We start from the raw sequence: 9,406 nt of genomic DNA, 5'->3' as shown, positions 1-9,406 counted from the left end.
CTCCCGTGCGGCACACCTGAAATCACTCTTACTTCGGAAGACTTCTCTCCATTGAGAATGACATGCTGCGTTCTGTTATCTAGGAACTCCTCGATCCAAGCACACAACTGATCTGATAGTCCGTATGCTCCTACTTTGTTAATTAAACGACTGTGGGGTACTGTGTCAAACGCCTTGCGGAAGTCAAGAAACACGGCATCTACCTGTGAACCCGTGTCTAAGACCCTCTGAGTCTCGTGGACGAATAGCGCGAGCTGGGTTTCACACGGCCGTCTTTTTCGAAACCCATGCTGATTCCTACACAGTAGATTTCTAGTCTCCAGAAAAGTCATTATACTCGAACATAATACGTGTTCCAAAATTCTACAACTAATCGACGTTAGAGATATAGGTCTATAGTTCTGCACATCTGTTCGACGTCCCTTATTGAAAACGGGGATGACCTGTGCCCTTTTCCAATCCTTTGGAACGCTTCGCTATTCTAGAGACCTACGGTACACCGCTGCAAGAAGGGGGGCAAGTTCCTTCGCGTACACTTTGTAAAACCGAACTGGTATCCCATCAGGACCAGCGGCCTTTCCTCTTTTGAGCGGTTTTAATTGTTTCTCTATTCCTCTGTCGTCTATTTCGGTATCTACCATTTTGTCAACTATGCGACTTCAAGAGAAGGAAGCACAGTGCAGTCTTCCTCTGTGAAACAGCTTTGGAAGAAGACATTTAGTATTTCGGCCTTTAGTCTGTCATCCTCTGTTTCAGTACCATTTTGGCCACAGAGTGTCTGGACATTTTGTTTTGATCCACCTACCGCTTTGACATAGGACCAAAATTTCTTACGATTTTCTGCCAATTCAGTACATAGAACTTTACTTTCGAATTTACTGAAAGCCTCTCGCATAGCCCTCCTCACACTACATTTCGCTTCGCGTAATTTTTGTTTGTCTGCAAGGCTTTGGCTATGTTTATGTTTGCTGTGAAGTTCCCTTTGCTTCCGCAGCAGTTTTCTAACTCGGTTGTTGTACCACGGTGGCTCTTTTCCATTTCTTACGATCTTGCTTGGCACATACTCATCTAACGCATATTGTACGATGGTTTTGAACTTTGTCCACTGATCCTCAACACTATCTGTACTTGAGACAAAACTTTTGTGTTGAGCCGTCAGGTACTCTGTAATCTGCTTTTTGTCACTTTTGCTAAACAGAAAAATCTTATTACCTTTTTTAATATTTCTATTTACGGCTGAAATCGTCGTTGCAGTAACCGCTTTATGATCGCTGATTCCCTGTTCTGCATTAACTGATTCAAATAGTTCGGGTCTGTTTGTCACCAGAACGTCTAATATATTATCGCCACGAGTCGGTTCTCTGTTTAACTGCTCAAGGTAGTTTTCAGATAAAGCACTTAAAAATATTTCACTAGATTCTTTGTCCCTGCCACCCGTTATGAACGTTTGAGTCTCCCAGTCTATATCCAGCAAATTAAAATCTCCACCCAGAACTATAACTTGGTGGGGAAATCTACTCGAAATATTTTCCAAATTATTCTTCTGGTGCTGAGCCACAACAGCTGCTGAGCCTGGGGGCCTATAGAGACATCCAATTACCATGTCTGAGCCTGCTTTAACCGTGACCTTCACCCAAATCATTTCACAATTAGAATCTCCGTCAATTTCCTTCGATACTATTGCACTTCTTATCGCTATAAACACGCCTCCCCCTTTACTGTCCAGCCTTTCTCTGCGATATACATTCTAATCGGAGTTTAGGATTTCATTACTGTTTACATGTGGTTTCAGCCAACTTTCTGTCCCTAGTACTATATGGGCGTTGTGACCGTTTATTAATGAGAGCAGTTCTGGGACCTTTCTATAGACGCTCCTGCAGTTTACTATTAGCACATTAATATTGTTATTCCCTGTCGCATTTTGCCTACTCCTGCCTTGCCGCGTCTCAGGAGGCGTCTTGTCGGGCCTAGGGAGGGAATTCTCTAACCTAATAAAAAGCCCATGTGCACTCCACACGTACTCCGCTACCCTCGTAGCCGCTTCCGGCGTGTAGTGCACGGCTGACCTATTCAGGGGGACCATACATTTCTCCACCCCATTGCGGAGGTCGAGAAATTTGCACCCCAGCTCTCCGAAGAATCGTCTGAGCCTCTGGTTTAAGCCTTCCACTCGGATCCAAACCAGAGGACCGCGATCGGTTCTGGGAACGATACTACAAATAGTTAGCTCTGATTCCACCCCGCGAGCGAGGCTTTCCGCCTTCACCAACTCCGCCAACCGCCTGTACGAACTGAGGATGACCTCTGAACCCAGACGGCAGGAGTCATTGGTGCCGACATCAGCAACAATTTGCAGTCGGGTGCACCCAGTGCTCTCTAGCGCCGCCGGTAGGGCCCCCTCCACATCTCGGATGAGACCCCCCGGCAAGCACACAGAGTGAACACTGGCCTTCTTCCCCGACCTTTCCGCTATTTCCCTAAGGGGCTCCATCACCAGCCTAACGTTGGAGCTCCCAATAACTAATAAACCCCTCCCCCCGTGTGCCTGCTCGGACCTTGCTGAAGGAGCAACCACATGTCCATTCACAGGCAGAGCGGGCGATGCCACACGGCCAGCCTCCACATTGACCCTCCGCCTCGTGCGCCGCGAACGCAGCTGAACCCGCCACTCCCCTTGGGGAGAGGGTGGCCAGCCGCGCCCGGTACCCGCGAAGATGTCTCGACAGCAGGGACAGTGGGTGAAGCATCTAACACCTGGGGTGCACCATGCGACGCACTAGACTCCCCACTGCCGCTACACTCCGAGGCAGCAAAAGCAAAAACACACGGAAGAAGAAGTGACAAGTAAGAAAAATACAGTTACAACTTAAATTAAGGTAGCTCGCTGCACAGCAGACGTGAAGCAGACGGCGGTTAGGGCGACACATGAACTTACAACGTAAAAGTAATAACAGATAAAAATACATGTTCATGAACCTGAGAGAAAATCAGTCCATAAGTTTAAGCAAACGCTATCAGCAGTACAATGAGAATCAGCTTAATTTTTCAATTAACTCCTCGACAGAATAGAAGGAGTGACCCATGAGGAAACACTCCAGTTTCGATTTGAAAGCGCGTGGATTACTGCTAAGATTTTTGAATTCGAGTGGCAGCTTATTGAAAATGGATGCAGCAGTATACTGCACACATTTTTGCACAAGAGTTAAGGAAGTCCGATCCAAATGGAGGTTTGATTTCTCCCGAGTATTAACCGAGTGAAAGCTGCTTATTGTTGGAAATAAACTAATATTGGTAACAAGAAACGACAATAAGGAATATACATATTGAGAGGCCAATGTCAAAATACCCAGACTCCCTGAACAGAGGTCGACAAGAGGTTTGTGAACTCACACCAATTTTTGCCCGAACCTCTCGTTTCTGAGCCAAAAATATCCTTCTAGAATGGGAAGAGTTACCCAAAAACATAATACCATACGACATAAGTGAATGGAAATAAGCAAAGTAGACTAATTTACTTCGCGAAGTATCACTCACTTTCGGTACCGTTCGAATAGTGAAAATGGCAGTATTAAGTCTTTGAACAAGATCCTGAACGTGGGCTTTCCACAACACCTTACTATTTATTTGAACACCTAGGAATTTGAACCGTTCAGTTTCACTAATCATATGCCTATGCTGTGATATTAAAACGTCAGGTTTTGTTGAATTGTGTGTTAGAAACTGTAAAAACTGAATCTTACTGTGATTTAACGTTAGTTTATTTTCTACAAGCCATGGACTGAGGTCATGTACTGCACTACTTGAAACGGAGTCAATGTTGCACACAACATCCTTTACTACCAAGCTAGTGTCATCAGCAAACAAAAATATTTTAGAGTTACCCGTAATACTTGAGGGCATATCATTTATATAAATAAGGAACTATAGCGGCCCCAACACTGATCCCTGAGGAACCCCCTCCCCCTTGACAGTACACCACTCAGATCCCCCATCACACTGTATTACGTTCCCCCATTCCTGTAGATCGTTCCCTAATGCTCTTCCTGAAACACTGTACAACTTCTGATTCTGTCAGTTCTTTCAGGTCCCATCTCCTTAAATTCCCACCTTTTTCCAGTTTCTTCAGTTTTAATCTACAGTTCATAATCAATATATTGTGATCAGAGTTCACATTTGCCCCTGGAAATGTCATACAATTTAAAATATGGTTCCTAAATCTCTGTCTTACCATTATATAATCTATATGAAATATTGCAGTATCTCCAGGTCTCTTCCACGTATACAACCTTCTTTCATGATTTTTGAACCAAGTGTTAGTTATGATTAAGTTATGCTCTGGGCAAAAGCCTACCAGGCGGCTTCCTCTTTAATTTTTTACCCCCATTCCATATTCACCTACTACGTTTCCTTTTTTTCCATTTCCTACTGTCGAATTCCAGTCACCCATTAATATTAAATTTTCATCTCCCATCACTATCTGAATGATTTCTTTTATCTCATCACACATTCCATCAATTTCTTCATCATCTGAGGACTACTTTTACGACTTTGGTAGGCGTGGGATTCGTGGCTATCTTGGCCACAACAATGCGTTCACTATGCTGTATGTAGTAGCTTACCCGCATTCCTATTTTTATTAATTATTAGACCTACTCATGCATTAGCTTCATATTAGCCTTCCTAATACTTAAATCTATATCGGATGTTAACAATGACGCCGGTGGATGGACTATCACGAAATTACTGACCGTCGAGAATGTCACAAATATAACCGACAAGCTAATGGGCCCTTCACAGGAAAAGGTTTTTTGCCAGAAAACGGGGAAAAACTGAAACCCAGCAAATGAGTAAAAAAGTGTATATTCACTAACAAAAAAAATAGTGTACGCACACAACTTACACAACAATAGTCTGGGATTACTCTATTACGTAATACAGTTTTTGTGATTGTATCTTGCAGCTTAGAGTTATTTTTAATTGAAAGAGGCTTTAAAAGGACAGAAAGAACGTGTTGGACTACGCTACAGATCGTTCTGTTAGCACAGTCTTTACTTTGTAATCACTTTCGTTGACTTCGGCAACTCTCAACAGAAATCTCCAACCTAACCGAGACAATGTGCTACGATACAGCCGAGATCATGACAAGAGAATGGGCTACATCACACTCGAAGTAAATGTATATAGGTAAGGATCCCCATGACCTGTATACGTCTGTTATAAAAAATCTCCAAGCCACTCTCCTCAAATAGACCGCAATCTTCTCTTGACCTTCAACTGTTACTATTTCAGAATTGAAAACCAGATTCAAAGAAAATTTGGCTACAAGGCACAAAACTAGAAAAATAAAAATAATAAAAGTGAGAACGTGAAACATGTTAGCAATAACCATAAACAGGAGATTTTACAGAAAATAAAATTGAGAAAGGAAATTATTAATATTATAGACCGTTTAGGAACTCTAGGCTACGAAAGGGATGAAAACACATATCGAATAAGTGGTGGAAGAGTTAGTGTGTTTTAAGATTAAATCCAAACAAGAATTAGAGAAAAACATATCGACGCAAGGCCTCTATTACGAAAAATTGCTAAATCTCGAGACAAATTGTGTCCTTCTGTATTTGATGAAATGTTTTGGCCCCTAGTACGGATGAAACAGTATCTGCAATATCAACAGGAACTTCGGACATGTGTTTCATATTTCATCCAAGCCTGCAGTCTATAAATATTTAAACAAAATACTATAACAAAATACCACTACAGGGGAATTACTTACGGAGTAGTTCTTGGTAAAGAAACACAGGACACAATTACGTATGTGGGCTTAATACGAAGTACAACTGTGTTTATAAATCGCTATAGTTGCCTTGGACTAACGACGAGCGAATATCAATATAACCTGTACGCTTTTCAAAGCTGTTATCCATGAAAAAGCTAAACCACGTATCGCGAACAAAATACTATTTAACACCGAAACAATGATATTAGCTGACAATGGGCACAGACTTTAGTCAATGGGCACTGTTGAAAATTTGTGCCAGACCAGGATTAGCACCCGAGTCCCCTGGTTACTAGGGAGAGGCAATGATCACTGTGTCCGAATTACACAGTGGTCAACAGAATATCACGAACTGCCCGAGCATGCCGTTCGTTAGATCCAAATTCTCAATTTCTCCATAGACTGCTAATGCACTGCTCCTTGAACATAATCCTCCTCCCCTTAATTATACAGTACATGGCCAAAAAAACAGACACCGAATATATGCAAACTTGGCCTTACGAACATTGCAGACGTCGTCTATGTAACACACGTCAAACTTCAAAGAATTTACCAATTCGTTGCATTGTTTACTATAGACCACAAATCAAGTAACGTAAAAAAAGCACTGCGTCTATTGAGATCATGATTCAGAGTTTAAAAAAAACTAATAAGTCGCCTACATATTACAGTTGCTGCCAAAAGAGGAGAACCATTATTTTCCCACAAAAGGAAATATAGTTAAAATGACGCTTCTATTTCGGTTAGTTTATGCGGTTACTAAAATTTGCCGTGAAAGTTACATAGTGGACTCTACCCTCCCCCCACCAGAAACGTAGTTATCGTGGCTGTTGTGAGACTTTTGTACACAGTTAGAGAAAGTGTGTTAAATGTGGCGCAGACGGAAACACTAGGCTACGCTACAGGGCAATCTGCTCGCACAACGTTTAGTCGGCATTCATAATCGTTGGCGTAAACAACTCTCAATCAAATTACCACCTTCCAACCTAACTTAGATCTCGGGCTACACTACCAATCGGCCTGTCATCACAACCAAATATTCATTGAGTGGGGGTGGGGGGATTTCCTGTATCTCTAGGAAAAACTGTCAGTTTTGTCAGACTCAACAGCAAGATTTACCAATGGTAAACACTTTTTAGACGGCTCGTAATTTTAGAATAGTCCTCTTCGTCTTACTTGGCATAAATTGTTCGCTTGCGTCCCAGCAGCTAGCTCCCTCAGTGTCTGCTTCTGCCATCGCACCACGCCAGTCTGCTGTTGTCCTAGCAGACCGAACGCACCGCACATCCGACACCTTCGGAACCACTCACTGGCCAGTTAGCAACTGAGCGGAACACTGTTTACATCGTGAAAGGAAAACTATGCAAAGATGTACACTTAAATGGCACGACTGAGTAGCACACACACAGTAATATCTGAGGAATGTCCTTCGACACGCGCAGAACGAAAGTCTTCTCGCGAACGTACAGCGTCTCTGAAAAAAAATCTCGTGACTATATTCCGGCGTTACGGCCAGGTTCTCATACAAATGAGCAAAAAAGGGTAAATTTGAAATTTTTTTTGAGACAATGAAAATACATTCGAACGATCTGTTTGGGAATTACGAGTGACAATACTATGAGCTTAATTTTAGATTTTCAATAAAAAATGGCGCCCGTAATTATGATTTGATCAAGGGCTTGCGAGACTGGAGTACGCAGAGTGCGTGCAGTGTGGCACCTCAGATGTTACCTGAATTCAAAAATGGGTAACATCAGTTGATACTACATTATTTCTCTGAACTTGAAAATGGATAACATCAGTCGATAATACATAAAATTAATGGGAGCGCATACCTAACCGCAATGAAACAACCTTAAATTTAACGATACAGTGCTAATTCGAACTTTGAGTTCGATTTTGAGGGGTTTGTTTCACTCCTTATGCCTACACAAAAATTAGTTAATATTAACAAATGTCATATTATAGCTATAAGTTCCTAAGAAAAGTGTTTACTTTTAGGGGTCAGAGGTAGAAGTTAAGAGATCGAACCACTTTTAATTTATGCTGCATGCCGTTCTGAGAAAATCGTTACTCGAAAAAAAAAGTGTTCAAAGTTTAGGGAAAACATTTAGTTATATTATTACTTCGATTTGCATGAACTGAGTGTTACACATATATTCTTAATGTCGCTGAAAACGAATCTGAAGTCAGATTTTCAATATTCAAAACAGCTAATCCAATACGGAGGGCAAACGATTATGTTTTGACCAATTTTTACCAAAAATGTATTTTCGTTATTTACGTTTAGTCTGCAATTCAAGGAGTATTTATCAGCCCTTCCTCTACCTCTGATTGTTCCTAGACAGCAACTTCCTGTTCTTCTTGGCAGGAAAAGCCGATCTGTCTAAGCTGGATATGCAGCACTCGGCAGCCTGCACTTGATATTCGTCCGTATTTAGGGTGAGTATGTTTGCATGCATTCTGCAGTATGAATCCTTTTGAGCAAGTGCGACACGGGACGAGTTATCATCTACATCTATATGGATACCCTGCAAAACACATTTAAGTGCCTGGCAAAGGGTTCATCGAATCACCTACACAACTGATAATTAATTGAAACCCTCAGCTGCCGACAGGTGTTGTTGATATACTTCGATGGGGACAGCTGAAAAGTGTGCCGCTACTGGGACTCGAACCCAGGATCTCCTGCTTACAAGGCAGACGCTCAATCCATCTGAGCTATCGAGGGCACAAATGAACAGCACGACTGCAGGAATTTATCCCTCGCACGCTTCCCGTGAGACTCACACCCCGAACCGCCCACAATCCGATTACGTAATGTACTTAATAGGTATTTGTCCATCCACTCATTACTGGCTCACACTAAGGTGACGATTCCCGTAAGATTTCCGGTAGCCTGTGCGCATTCGCACAGACGAAGGTCAATGGCTGGGTGACGTTTAACGATAGATATGAAGATAGTAACTGTTCTAGAAACAACAGGCGCCACTGACGACCGTGCAGCTCTTCTAGAATACATGATAGACCGGCCGATGTGGCCGAGCGGTTGTAGGCACTTCAGTCGGGAGCCACGCGACCGCTACGGTCGCAGGTTCAAATCCTGCCTCGAGCATGGATGTGTGTGATGTCCTTAATTTAGTTACGTTTAAGTCGTTCTAAGTTCTAGGAAACTGATGACCTCAGATGTTAAGTCCCAAAGTGCTCAGAGCCATTTGAACCATCAGTCCGTATGTTTGCACACTACTTACAGTAACTTATGCCCGAGGGAGGACTCGAACCTCCAACGGGGGGAGCCGCGCGAACCGTGACAAGGCGTTGGACACATGGCGGGTACCCCGCGCGGCTCATGGCAGCCGTGACACTGCTTCAAACAATGGACTGTAGAAACTTTTGTAAAGCACGGATTAAAAAAAAAACCTTTCCGTTCCAGGAGTCTAGACAAGTACACCTTTAAAAAATGCAACTACAAAGAAATTGAATTTTCGAACGGGGCAGGGCTTAAAACTTTGAAGAGTTAAATTTTAATGGCCGTTCTCTTGTATGCAAATAGTTTCACAGTAGAAATTTCTCTAGTTTTATTTATTTATTTATTTTTTGCTGTAGGTAAAGAAGGATAGGATTCTGAGA

The 9,406-nt window shown here is 42.5% G+C and overlaps 1 non-coding gene across 1 annotated transcript; it reads right to left on the bottom strand.

The window, feature by feature from the left end:
• Positions 1–8,433: 8,433 nt before the first annotated feature.
• On the bottom strand, positions 8,434–8,508 carry Trnat-ugu (transfer RNA threonine (anticodon UGU)). The gene has a single exon. It is a non-coding gene; the product is annotated as a tRNA-Thr (tRNA).
• Positions 8,509–9,406: the final 898 nt, after the last annotated feature.

The sequence above is a fragment of the Schistocerca gregaria genome, unplaced genomic scaffold, assembly GCF_023897955.1.
Source record: "Schistocerca gregaria isolate iqSchGreg1 unplaced genomic scaffold, iqSchGreg1.2 ptg000305l, whole genome shotgun sequence".
Taxonomy (NCBI): Eukaryota; Metazoa; Arthropoda; class Insecta; order Orthoptera; family Acrididae; genus Schistocerca; species Schistocerca gregaria.
This window is presented reverse-complemented; position numbering and strand designations above follow the sequence as displayed.